Here is a 13968-nt window from a genome sequence, read left to right as displayed (position 1 = left end):
TACATGCGTAGTGATCACCTGACAATCCGTGATATGTGACACCACCACGTAAATTAAACTGGAGTCAAGAAACAGACGGCCCCAAGCTTACTTATTTTATTTTTTTCTAGTATACGAGTAATCTAATCATTAAACCTGGAAAATTGAAGCCCCGGGTAATCGAGTTTGACCTGTATTGCAAAAGACACACCTTATTAAAAAGTTTGTCTTAATATTCTTGCACAAATAACTATAAATAACTAATACAGTTCGAAATCGATTATCCGGGGATTCGATTATCCGGGGATTCGATTATCCGTGATTCGATTATCCGGGGAAAATGATTCGATTATCCGGGTGTTTTTAAAAAAATCAAATTTCAACTATAATGTCTTATTATAGTGATAATTCGATCATTGCAGTCAATAGAATGTTTTTTTCGGGCAATTGGGGGATCTAGGGTTAACCTCCTCTCAAATTTTAACCTACCTCAAAAATAGCTTAAATATGGGTTATTCCGCGCAGTGACCTAAAAAAACAAAACTTGGAATCGACCATCATGGATTGGAACCAGTTTTGAAGAAATTGTTCATTTAGAGATAATATATAATAACCTAAATTGTTGTGTCGTTTAAACAGCCCCTCACTCCATGGGAACACTCTTAACCGTTATGTGTCCGACACGGTACCCGGATACCTTTTTAGGTTACAAATAATGAAATTCCGATGTTTTATCCGTAGCTGGAAATTGAAACTTTGTGACATCTTAGAACTTCACTAAGTCAAGCTTTTGGGATAATAATGTTTTTGATATAGTAAGAAGGGAATGAGGAGGGGCTCCTGAATTTTTTACTATGTCACAGGCCGACTTGGATACCCGGGTACCGGTAATTTCCAACCGATTTTGATGCTTTTGGGTGTTTTGGATTCAAGAACTCATCCACTTTTAGACTTGGTAAAAATGAATCGGGTTATTCCAACCGGTTCCCGGGAATCCGGATTTCCGGAAGCATGTTCCAGTGCTTGGATACTATTTGTGAATTTCAATGGAATACTAGCAATATGGGTAAATTCTTGGCATAGCATCAATAGGCTGTACCTTGTGGTATTGGAACCATTTGGTGATTTCACCCCGAAACAGACATTCCGGAACAGGCTCCCGTAGGGCCGTGAATGGCCATTCCATTCCAATTCCATTTTTCAAACTACCATAGGATCCCGCAACAATAAATAACAAACTTCCGAGACAATTTGAAGAGTTTTGATACTCATTTTGCTAGGGCATTATTTAAATTTACAAATCATACCCTAGTACTGGAACATTACTCCGGAAAATCCGGATTACCAAGAACCAGATCCATTCATTGAGTTCAATGTTACAGAATCCAAAAGTGGACGAGTTCCTGAATCTAAAACATCTAAAAGTGTCAAAATCGGTTAAAGGAAGCCATAGTTATGAGCATTTTAATTTGTGGGTACCCTGGTACCCTCGTTGGCCTGTTATAGGTGTTTTTTTTTTATTTTTGTTGGACACATAACGGTTAATTTCAACAAATTGTTTAAAAAAATGTTTTTCTTCGGATTATATCTCTGGTACTGTTTGCACTAGAATCAATAAGCGAGATATTTTTTTTTTTTTAAGATTTGTTTAGGGATCCAAAAAAAATGAAAAGTTTTTAATGTCAATATTGCCAAATATGCAACGTTTTAATTTTACACTAAAAGTACATTTTTCTCGTAATACATCGATTACTGTAGGCCAAATAAAACGTCATTATACCTACATTGCTCGGTCGGTTTCTGGCTATCTCTTGGGATAATGATGACATGCTTCTCAAGATTCTGTTTGGGATACTTTTCAAGATTCTGATAGAAGTTTTCTTAGCATCCCAATGGAATCTATTTCAGATCTTCGATTCAATATTTATCCGTATTTCTACGGGTTTTTCTCTAAATTTGATGCAGGGTTCTAAAGAAAAGCTTCTTAAATGTCTAGTGGAATCTTCCTCAAGATAGAATTCCGCTGAAGATTATGCTTTATTCCGGATACTGACAGAATCATGGTCCTATTATCATTGGAATCCGGTGTAATGTTCTTATGAATATCCTGCTTTGAGGTCCAGTGGACTTTGACACAAACAATATTGCTCTTCTCCCATTATCCCCTTCAATAAGTGATTTCTTCTCGGAATTCCAATAGAATCTTTAACCCGTTCGTGCCCTTCTGGTTGATGAACAACCATGTTTCTATATGACTATAACTTTTGGTTTACACAACGTCAAGTAAGGCTAATAACTGCGACTAAGATCTTTCATTTGAGCACTAAAAGTTATAAATATTAGCATTAGAACAGAAGTTATTACAATTAATCTGATTGGGTTCCGATGAAGCAGTGCTGCCAGGGATAGTTTCTGTTAATGGCGAAAATGAAATTTTGGAATATTTTCTTAGTCTGGGAATATTATTGAAAACTGCTAAAACTTTCTAATTTAGATTGCCATCAATTACCTTTTTTATGCAATTGCACTAGATCGGAAGGTAAATATTGAGCAGCTGCAAAATAAGCACCTATCTTTCTTAAACCAGGTTTTTCGTGTTTCTTGACGCCAATAGTTTTAATGAAAAATAGTTTTGGGACCTTATACGCGGTAGAAAAAAGTTGGTCAAGAAACGGTTAACGAGATTCTGAAAAGAGACCCGGCCGTCACTGGAGGTGATTTCAATTCTAGGGTAGCTCAAGCAAAGATGGATGATAGGCTATGTGAAGAGGGCGCCAGCAGTACTTCTCGCTGAGGCGCCCGGGAACCTGGTAGTCCTGGTGACAAGTATGAGTGGCACAGTTTGCGAAGACTACACGCATAGTTATTACCTGACAATCCAGTATTGGTCAACTAAATGATGCTACAAGGACAAGGATCTCTTCTAATTAGAATGACTCGACATGTTAGCTGTGCTATGTGACGTAAATTAAACTGGAGCTAAGAAGCCCAGTTTACTTAATAACATTATTTTTTCTGGTATTCGAGTAATCGAATCAGTTACCTCGGAAAATCTAAGCCCTGGGTAATCGAGTTTGACTTTTATTGCAAAAGACACACCTTATTAAAAAGTTTATCTTAGAATTCTTGTACAAATAGCTATAAACAACTGATACATATCGTTAACTCGTTACCAATATAAATAATAAATGAAAACCAACTGAAAATGCAAATCAAATGAAAAATCGACTAGGGCAAAAATAGGTACATTTACCATAATAGGAAAATTTGCCCTGGTCATTTTATTTCCAATTTCTCTACAAATGAAGCTTAAATTCATGAAATAACGCAAAAAAAAGTTTGATTCGATTATCCGGGTGATTCGATTATCCGGGGTGAGATTTTTTTCAAATCCCCGGATAATCGAGTCCGACCTGTACATACCGTTAACTCGTTACAAATATAAATAACAAATCAAAACAAACTGAAAAGACAAATCACACCTTGAAATTCTGAAAAATCGACTAGGGCCAAAATCGGTACATTTACATTAACCATAATAGGAAAATTTGCCCTGAACATTTTATTTCCAATTTATCCACGAATGAAGCTTAAATTAAAATAACATAAAAAAAAAGTTTGACTCAATTATCCGGGTGATTCGATTATCTGGAGTGAGATTTTTTTGAAACCCCCGGATAATCGAATCCGACCTGTGTTTAGACATCTTTCAGCTCAAAAAACCTGACTCACTAAGGGTCTTCCACAAATGGCATCAAAGTGAACATAATTTAATTTCGCCTTCACACAACTTCGAAATGCGTCCAATTCGCCTGTCCTATTGAACGCGCGCTTCTCTATGCTGCCGCCAGCCAGCCACAGCCAGCCTGAGAGCCATCCAGAGCGGCAAACAGCGTATGTAGTAAATGTACAAGAAGCTTCTCTCCTACCGTTTTGGAATCGCTGTGTATCTTACCATGCGTTGCGCTGGTGTGTGGGGGAATGCGTGTAGCATAAAACTTGTTTTCATGCCAGAACATCCACACCGCACGCCATCCATCCATCCATCCATCTAAGCAGCATACGGCAGCATTATCAGCAGGCATATTCGTTCGCCACCGCCAATATCAATGCTCACCACCCCGCGGCGGCAGGAGATGAGAGCGAAAACCTGTGTGGAGAGCCGAAACAAAACAAAAACAAAAGGCCGATGGCTCTCGAAAGAGCCCGTACGATCGTATGTGTGGTGTATGTACCATACCAACATGCGAGAAACCGAGCGGCGCCCGAAGCCGAATGCAGGAGGAGGTGCGCACGGCCTTCTTTGCGCAACAAAATACCCGCAAACCTTGCCGAAGCAAGCCTTCGGTTGTCCCTTCGACAGATGTGTCAGAGTGGTGCCGTAGCTGTGTGAGTGAACGTGCTCTGTCTCTCCCTCTCGATCCGAAAGGAGTCGGGTTTTTATGCTGCGACCCTCTGCCAACCCGCAACCGGGGTGGTGAGGTGATTGTGAATGAACCTTTCCCGAGTAGGGTTTACTCTCTCGCGCGCTCGTCCATCGCTCTGGTGTTGGTGTGATCTCCGCCCGCCCGAAACTTCGGCTGTGCGGGTTGACGGTAGTGTTTGCTCTCAGCCACCGCCGCACAGTCGGGGCGAGCTAGTGTCGGTTTATACTCGAAGCCGGCTAGAAGCTATATCAGTTTTTATGTTGAACACACTCCTTCATTTTTTGAGTAGTCAAGAGTCCTCCTTACATTTTGATCTTTTGTTTCTATTACATTTGTTTGAAAAAAACGTTTTATTGTTGCCCGTTTGAAACGGAAGTTTGTTACACAATCTCTGATGTGTTGGTAGTGTTTCTGTGACAGCAAACCACAGAGATTGAAGGATTCGGCGCGGATTCGTACAGCATAATCCTACAGCAGAGCACGTTTTTCCTGTATCGCACACCCCCCACGCAATACACTCCCCCTAAATAGTAGTGTCACGAAGTGTCGGGTAGAGTTTAGATTGTTTTATTCCGGTAGTAAATCATGCCTATGTTGACTCGCTACTAATGTTCGTGGAGAACGCAATACTTGAGAAAATTTGTTAAGTTTGGAACTGAAACCCAATCAGTGATAGTAAAGAAAATACTCACTCATAAGCCGGTCGCAGTGTAACAATGAATGAAAAGTCGAAGTGTGTAAAGTAGAAAGAAAACTTTTTTATCAGTTTCGTTCGTGATTACCGAAACCGAAAAAACACAAATTGTGATAATCGGATGTCAATGACCAATCGCAGAACGGATGATTTCGTCAGATGTAACAACCGAGAGACCCTGATCCCCGGGGAAAGAGGACTAGAAACGGTCTAGGATTTTGACTGTGCCGAAAAGTGAACCGAGTGAAGCTCTAAAGACGCGACGGCACTCAACACCTTCACGCCTTGTTTTTTTTACAAAGTGCCGCTGGTTCGACTGCCGCAAAACATGAACAGACAGAGATTATGCTACGCTTAGCCGCTAAATTTTAAACTGACAGTTTTCCGTATATTCAACTACAAACAACGTAAAAGAATTAAACAAGTTTTTTAAAACCGCCAAAAGTTTTTTCGCATACAACAAGGATCACACAGTTCAAGTGCTTCTTTCATAACAAATTTTTACAACTTTCAAATCACTTTTAAACTATTTAAAACAAATCGTTACAAATAAATCGCTTCGCATTACTATAGTTATCAACAAATAAAGTTTTTCTACTAAAATCATAAGATTCGAAAAAAGTGTCTTATTTACAACTAGAAAAAGTAGTAAACGAAAGTATATAAGAAGATTTACAAAGCCCAAAGTGATAATGAAACAACGAGATAAAGTAATTTCTAACTGAAAGAGTGTTTCCCCAGAAGCAATCGGAAGTGCGTTAAGGAGCTCTTATTAATAAAAAGTAAAAAGTGATAATAAAATTGAGTAGCTTGACATCGGGGAGTACCACATCTGCAGTGCAAAAATGAGTCCGGTTGGAAAACCGAAGAAAAACTATCGGTCTGCACATTTGTTAGCAATGAACTAACTTGTCGTAACGCACTCAGTCCGAAGAAGCAGGAAAAAAGTGATTCTACAGCGCAATCAAACTAGCAACAACCAGTCAGTCCAGATATTCAAGGATCGCCACTACGCAACGAAACAACGAGCAGCCGTAAAAAGTTCCACGCCATCCCGAACACAAGCGGAAGATATAAATTCATCTCTTGTTTTTTATATGGTAAGTGTATTCATTTTTTTTTTGTGCCGCTAGATTAGATGGCCAACGATCATCAACGGCGACGGACAAACTTCCTTGCGAGCGCGCAAGATGTCGGTGACGGCCGCCCGTCGGCTGTCCTCACAATATTAAGTTGGAATAAGTTTTTTTTTGCCTAAGAGGGTGTACAATTATACCAATAAGGGGGGTCATTTGGAAGGTCGAAGGGGGGAGGATTTATGCGATGATGTGACACATGTGCAAGCCTCCTGCCAAGAGTAAACGATTTCCTGGTCCCGGCTGTGTTTTATTCTGTCGATGACGATGAAATAATTCGTAGTTAGGTCAGCTTTGGTTTTTTATAATTTACGGTTGCAAAACACCTCCAAAATATGAAAATTAAGCGGTGCTCGGACTGAGTGGAATAACAAAGCAAACTTGATGCATAGTTTACATTTGATATGTGGTAAACAAATTACGGTGGAATAAAAGGAGCACTGGACCGATCGTGACACCGTCCCTTACCCAAAAAACCAGTTCGCATTCTCATGATTTTCTAACCACGATATCGCAAAGGATTGTATAAAAATCGCATTGATGTCATGATGTCACCAGTAAAATATTGATAAACCTTATGATCAAACTCCAATTTACGTAAACACCATTTACGATCCAAAATTCGTACCGTCACTAATACTGTACTTGGTTGTTATACTAGTTATCTTCTGGATTTCGCTTCGTCTATTTAGTTCAACTATTTTCAGATCAATATATTGAATGACTTTATTTCAATGAATGAAATTTAAATTGAAAAATTTACTAAAGCGAATGGAACAGAAAAAATTGCTTAATTCACGAAAAATCACGATTACGCCCGATGAACCATTACCATGCTCCTAAAATCATGAATTAAAAACCGTGTATACCTGAAACTATTTGTTTTTCCACAAAACTAGTTCACGCCAAACAATAATTGATTTTACCCACGAATGTTTGATTGGATTACTGTTCCAGTTCCCTAAATATGTTTAGTTTTTTTATGTTTCTAAATCATAATTTGGAGATACACTAGTCGAGAATTAACCAATGTTTATGATTCCAGTAGTCAGTCATGATCGTAATCTCCTTTCTCGTTATAGTAATACTTTATTCATTAGTTCATTATACGATTAAACGCGCAGGTTGACGTGATACATGTTCATGATTTCAAGAGCCTGATGACAATTTTCATAAATTCCATGCACGTAAACGTGATATTACACACACTTAGAAAAAAATTAAAAGTACATTTGACGTAATCAACATTGAGACGTATTTCAGATGTCTGATAATCGAATGTTACATGTTATGACATGTGAAATAAAATCTAGAGAAAATTTTCAACAGGACGTAAGTAACATTGAGAGCCTCTCTTTGTTTACTTTCTCTTTCGTTTATTACGTCGTCATTACAACACTGCACTAATTTTCCAGTACATATCGAAAGCCGACGGTTTTTACTAGAATATTATGCAAAGAGTAGAGTAGTAAAGCTTACGTCCTATTGAAAAGTTTCTCTAGAAATATTGTGTCTCTTTTGATGTAAAGCTCGGTTGCAAAGGATGGGGGATTGTGAACGATGCATATTTTTGCAGGTTCTTCAATTTAAATTCAAGTGAAATGCGACGCTCTAGCGAGATGTAAATATTTTAAGTGGGTAGTTTATTGGGAACTAATATATTATATTTTATGAACTAATTCACGCAACAAAAATTAGAGGAACACGGGGAGACTTGATCAGGTTTTCAGTTAAACCTATGCAAATATCGTAAATATCTACGTGTTCAATCAACCAAAACTCGTTGAAATGTAATGTTCACAAGTATTGTGCGTATTCATGATTTTTTTCAGAATTGTTTATTTACTGTTTTAAAAGTTCTAAAAGTTTTTCTGTGATCGTTTTTTCTGGTCAAGTCTCCCCACCGTGGGGAGACTTGAACAAGGCGTGGGGAGACTTGACCAAGAGAATTTTTAAATATCAGAACAAAAAAATGGCTTAAAATATGCTATTACAGTAAAGACCCGTTTTTATCAGCCCCTTGGTGAATTTTAAGCTGATAAAACAGGGACATTGATAAAATCGGACATATATTTGTCTGTCTTTTTAATAAACCGAAGCTCTTAAAATATTCTTCCTTGTTCCTTAGGTATAGCCTTGCAACCTTTTCTGATTATTTACTTTAAGTTCCCCACAAAATTTTAAAAAAATGATTTTAAAAAAATAATATTTTTATTTTTGCATTTTTCGGATCTCTAAGATAAGCCCAGGTCGGTTGTCACGGTAAAGATAGATACGTCTACCTTTATCAGGACACATGTTAGTGAACTCGGGTGATTCGTAGTTATTCTGCTTAAGCTCGACCCTCATTAACAGAAGACAAAGATTAAGCCCGTACGCTATTAAGCCTGTTCTAATGACCCTGCCACTTCTAGTTTTCCGATCTGTTTACTTCACATGCTTGCTCTCACTTGAGTACTATGGCTCTAAGTTTCATAACTTTCCCTACCCAGTTATCTCTAGCTAATTGAATGTCGTTAAAATTTAAAAAAGAAAATGTGACTAACATAGTCGAAATAAAAAGGAAAAATAGAATAAGAAAAGAAATATAGCCCAAGAAAGGAGTCCATCAAACTACCAACTATCAATTTTCATATGAAGCTGATAAAATCGGGTCAAAAAGCTGATAAAATCGGGGGTAGATAGAATCGAGGGCTGATAAAATCGGGTGCTGATAAAATCGGGTCCCCACTGTATCATTTTTTCCCATATTGTTGAGGTCCTTAGTACCAATATTCAACGATTGTTTTTCATGAGTTTTGATTTTTTAATTGCGTTTCTTTTTTGGGATTAGGTGTACTGATTACATTGTACGTTCACGTGTCACTAAATCAGCCATATAACTGATAACTTTGTTGACTAGTACTATAAAGATATAGACTGGTATTTAAGGTGGGATTTTTTGTCACATTATTAACATTCACGTTAGATACCAAAGAATAGTAAATATCAGAAATGTTGTATCAGCTTATTGGCATTTGGTCAAGTCTCCCCATAAAATCTTGGTCAAGTCTCCCTAACATTAGTTCTTTCATTCAATGTCGTGCTAATTTTATAAATAACTAGTCCCATATTCCGATTAATGTAGAATCATTTCACTACTTCATAAGGATAAACACGGTATATGAGTTACATAAAAAAATTAATTACTTTAGAAGATATATCCATACAAAGTTTGATAAAACATGACATCATTGAACGCAAATTCATGAACCACGGAATATTTTTTATGAGAAAACGATTTTTCGTTCCAAGCTTTTAAAATTAGCTGATGGGATCGAAACAAATATAAAAACATTTTTAAAAAATTTTAAGAACCAAATGGAATTAATTATTATCAATTGTTGAATTTCGCGCTTGGTCAAGTCTCCCCATGTTCCCCTTCTCCAAGAATATTTTTCCAAGTTTTGTGAAATAATTCGCGTGAAAAGTTCAAGATCACGAATATCCCGAGCAAATTCTCGTGGGCTCAAACACCATTCAACCCTACAAAAAGACCATGATTGTGGTCCGTTACAAATTTTACAACCTTCAAAACACCATTAAATGGACTCTATAACTCAAAATACACCATAACATGGTTTTACATGGGATTTACCGGACCATGGCGATGGTGTTTTCATGGATTGATTTGTAATGGAATTACCATTATTACACCACTATTAAAATACCATACAATGAGGGTGAATCTGGGCCATGAGCATGAGGGTATTATGGGCGTTTGCTCGGGATACTTCCATGAAAGTTAGAATGGTACGGTATATCTTCTAAATTTGCAAACTTATTCATGAGCACACAACATAGCTCGTGAATTAGATACTGCGAATCAAGAAGCGTTTCAAGAAGCAAACATGAGGCCATGAATAACATTCTGCGTTCTGTGAATCATTCACGTGAAAATTTCAACACCATGTTATAAGTTGCTTGAACTATGAACAATTTCATGAAAGTGAGAATAAGGATGCAAAATACTATAAATTAAGAACCAGTTTACGATTCCACGAATAGTACACTGAATTTTATGAACTATATCATGAAAGTGAAAAACTATTTTATGATTTCGTTAAAATATTTCCCGTGCATGACCGCATCAGTGCTACTAGCATGCAAAGTTATCGAAAAACAATACTGTCCATTAAAGCATAAGAGTCTCATATTAAAGAATAGTAAGCAGAGATAAACGCTGTTCAAGATTTACATTTACCTCGAGCTTTATCGATGGGACAACCCTGTTTGGGTATTTTTCTTGATATTTTATCAACAAATCTGGCAGCCGTATTTGTGCAATGTAACTCACAGGTGATTCAGAATACAATATAACAGATAACTCATTTTTAATAAAAATTCATATGGGACTCTTATGCTTTAATGGGCAGAATAGTCGCCCCAAGCCAGTATAAACAACAAAGCAACGTTACTTTCATCGTTGCGGTATCGATCGTTTTTTTCACAATAAGTGAATTTCATCAGTAAAATGTGAACAGTCTTCGGTACAATACAGTGGCCGTCTGTTTTAATTATGGCCCAATCCGGATTCTTGTACGCGAATCAAAACATCCATTAAAGGTGCAATTACAGCTTTGACTTACGGAAATCAAGTCGCAAAACAGGGAGGGGTGGAGCCCGTTAAGTTTTAGCCTGGACAAAAATTTTCCCAGACATTTCGAACGGCATTCGTGTTGTTACAATGTGAGTGACGAAACCTATTCCTTCCTACCTGAACTTTGAATACGAAATAGAAAGCGTTGGCATTTCTCAAATCACGCTATGTACATATGTGAAACAGACCCCTACGTGCCACAATACGGAAAACCATGTACATGAACCACTAACGAAACAACATTAACTTCAAGCAAACCCAACACACAGCCCCCATCAATATCAATTAGGGTAAACAGGTCTAATACGCCCCCCTTAAGCAAAAATAGCTATATTTCACCATTCGACGCTATGATCTATTCACTAACTACTCTAATGTATTGTTATATTAGCTAGAAATTAGTACCCGTTTCATTTTTTATTAAAAACATCCCGATACAAGTACAGTTAAACATTTTTCAAAGATGTCTAAATTCTAGTTTCTTCTTTCACCCAGGGCAAAATGCCCCCGGTGAAAGTGTAATATGCCCCACAACAAGAGGACGGTATGCCCCACAGCAATCGGTGAGTATTCCCCACAACAATGGGTGGGGCGTTTTGGCCGGTGATGAGCTATTGTGAATGGGAAAATGTACTTTTGCATATAAAATATTTAAAATAATCCATAAAGAATTGTAAAACGATCCATAAAAAAGTTGTCAATGTTCCATAAAACAAAACTGAAAATCCATAAAACTGTGAGAATGATCCATAAAAAAGGGTGATTTGATCCATAGATTATGTAAAATTGAACCATAAAATGGTCTCAAAAGAGCACTAAAATAGTAATAAAAGAGCAATTAAAATGAACCAATGCCCCATAAAAATATTGGAAATGTTCCATAAAATGATACATTTTGCGCCATAAATTAACTGACATTGATCCATAGAATATTAACAATGTACATTAAAACACGTCGATATGTTCCATAATATCGACAAAAATGTTCCACGGTATTACAAAATGGAGCAATAAAATGTCAGAAAAAGTTCCATAAATTTGATGAAAATGTTTGCTAAATAATTTTTCTTGGTCCATAGAAGATGTAAAAATGAACATTAGAAATGATTCATATATCGAACGAAATTATGATTCATGGATATTTACAAAACGATCCATAAGAAAAGAAAATGTAAAACGACCCATTAATATGTGCTTATGCATTAGAAAAAATAAATTTAATGAATTCAAGCGAAATTTTATGGTAAACTTAAAAAATAAGTTGTGCTTAATAATTCTCATAACAGTGACAGTGTTTTAACAAGTGAGCTTATACTGGGAGCTAGTGTGATGCGGCTTGGCCGCATATCCGAGGCCAAGGATCCGAAGCGGCGCAAAGCCGCTGAGGATCCGTTGGACGAGGCATTGATTAACCCGTAGCTGGAATTGCAGGCAAACCTGTGGTTCTCTCGTTTGCCCGGTTTACTTAAACATAGGGTCTATAGCTAGTTAAAAGCCGACTGAGCGGCAGCGAAGTCGGACAGTGCACAAGAAAGCGATGTGGCGTAGCCACATTAGTCAGCGTTCGTGTATAAAGTGTCCGTTTTCGCTTCAGATAGTTATTCAGATAGTATTTGCGACTCATGCCAGCCTGGTGGTCTAATAACACTCAGCGCTCTAATATCATAAATACCCTGACGTTTAAAGAGTTGCCATAATGATTTCAGGTTAGCTAAGGTCAGTTAGCTGACTAGTTGGGTACGGAAGCTGAAGTTTAACTATAATGTATGCATTGTTTGTTGTAGTTTGACATTACAACCAAATGTAATAAACTTTATTATTAGTTCGAATAGCAAAAATTTCGCATGAATTCATTAAATTTAATTTTTCTGGTGCATAAGCACATATTAATGGATCGTTTAACATTTTATTTTCTTATGGATCGTTTTGTAAATATCCATGAACCATAATTTAACGTTCGATATATGAATCATTTCTAATGTTCATTTTTACATCTTCTATGGACCAAGAAAAATTATTTAGCAAACATTTTCATCAAATTTATGGAACTTTTTCTGACATTTTATTGCTCCATTTTGTAATACCGTGGAACATTTTTGTCGATATTATGGAACATATCGACGTGTTTTAATGTACATTGTTAATATTCTATGGATCAATGTCAGTTAATTTATGGCGCAAAATGTATCATTTTATGGAACATTTCCAATATTTTTATGGGGCATTGGTTCATTTTAATTGCTCTTTTATTACTATTTTAGTGCTCTTTTGCGATTATTTTATGGTTCAATTTTACATAATCTATGGATCAAATCACCCTTTTTTATGGATCATTCACACTTTTTTATGGATTTTCAGTTTTGTTTTATGGAACATGGACAACTTTTTTATGGATCGTTTTTCAATTTTTTATGGATCATTTTTGTTGTTTTAGCGGCGCAAACTTAGGGCTGCCATTGTGAATACATGAATAATTCTACACACACACATAGTTTTAAGCCAAGCTATAAACTAAGAAACTATAACATTCTAGTAAGCTACTTGAAATAGTTCTATCGAATCCGACTATTTCTAATTGGTTATAATGCTTTTGTAAAAAGTGGAAGCTTACATAAAAGTAGCTCTTTTGAAACTTTTGTGTATATTGTTGTTTTGCAACATATTAAAAATGCCAAATTAACTTAGTACGTTGATTTCATGAAACGATACTGTTATCAGTCATTTTTACTTTTTAGATAATTCAGGAATCCTGGGAATCGAAGAGGGGCATTTAGCCCCGGTGGGGCGTATTATACCCTTTTACCCTAGATCACAAAAAAACCGTAGTTGTAGCTCGGGTTAAATGTCGGAATAGCAGAACCTACGCATAGCGTTTCCGACCATTGCACAGTGCACAGGAATGATGTCTTCTGGGATGTTTTATGATGATTCAAGACCTTCATTTTAATGATATAGTTATAGTGATTGTTCCCCTTTGAAGTGAGTTATTTGCTACAATTTTTTTAAAGTACGAAAAACAAGATGAAATCTTCGGAAATAAAGAAAAGAAGTTGTTTTTGTGAACGTCTTTACCAAAGAACAAAATCTCTATTT

At 36.7% G+C, this 13968-nt stretch overlaps 1 protein-coding gene across 2 annotated transcripts in view; it reads left to right on the top strand.

Annotated features, from left to right (window-relative positions):
- Positions 1 to 4637: 4637 nt before the first annotated feature.
- Positions 4638 to 13968, top strand: part of LOC131679808 (chorion transcription factor Cf2) — a 198168-nt gene continuing 188837 nt past the window's right edge. For both annotated transcript variants that reach the window (XM_058960555.1, XM_058960556.1), the window contains exon 1: positions 4638 to 6200. The gene's annotated coding sequence lies outside the window, so the exon portion shown is untranslated. The remainder of the gene's footprint in view (positions 6201 to 13968) is intronic.

This window comes from Topomyia yanbarensis, chromosome 2 (genome assembly GCF_030247195.1).
Source record: "Topomyia yanbarensis strain Yona2022 chromosome 2, ASM3024719v1, whole genome shotgun sequence".
NCBI classification, from domain to species: Eukaryota; Metazoa; Arthropoda; class Insecta; order Diptera; family Culicidae; genus Topomyia; species Topomyia yanbarensis.
This window is presented reverse-complemented; position numbering and strand designations above follow the sequence as displayed.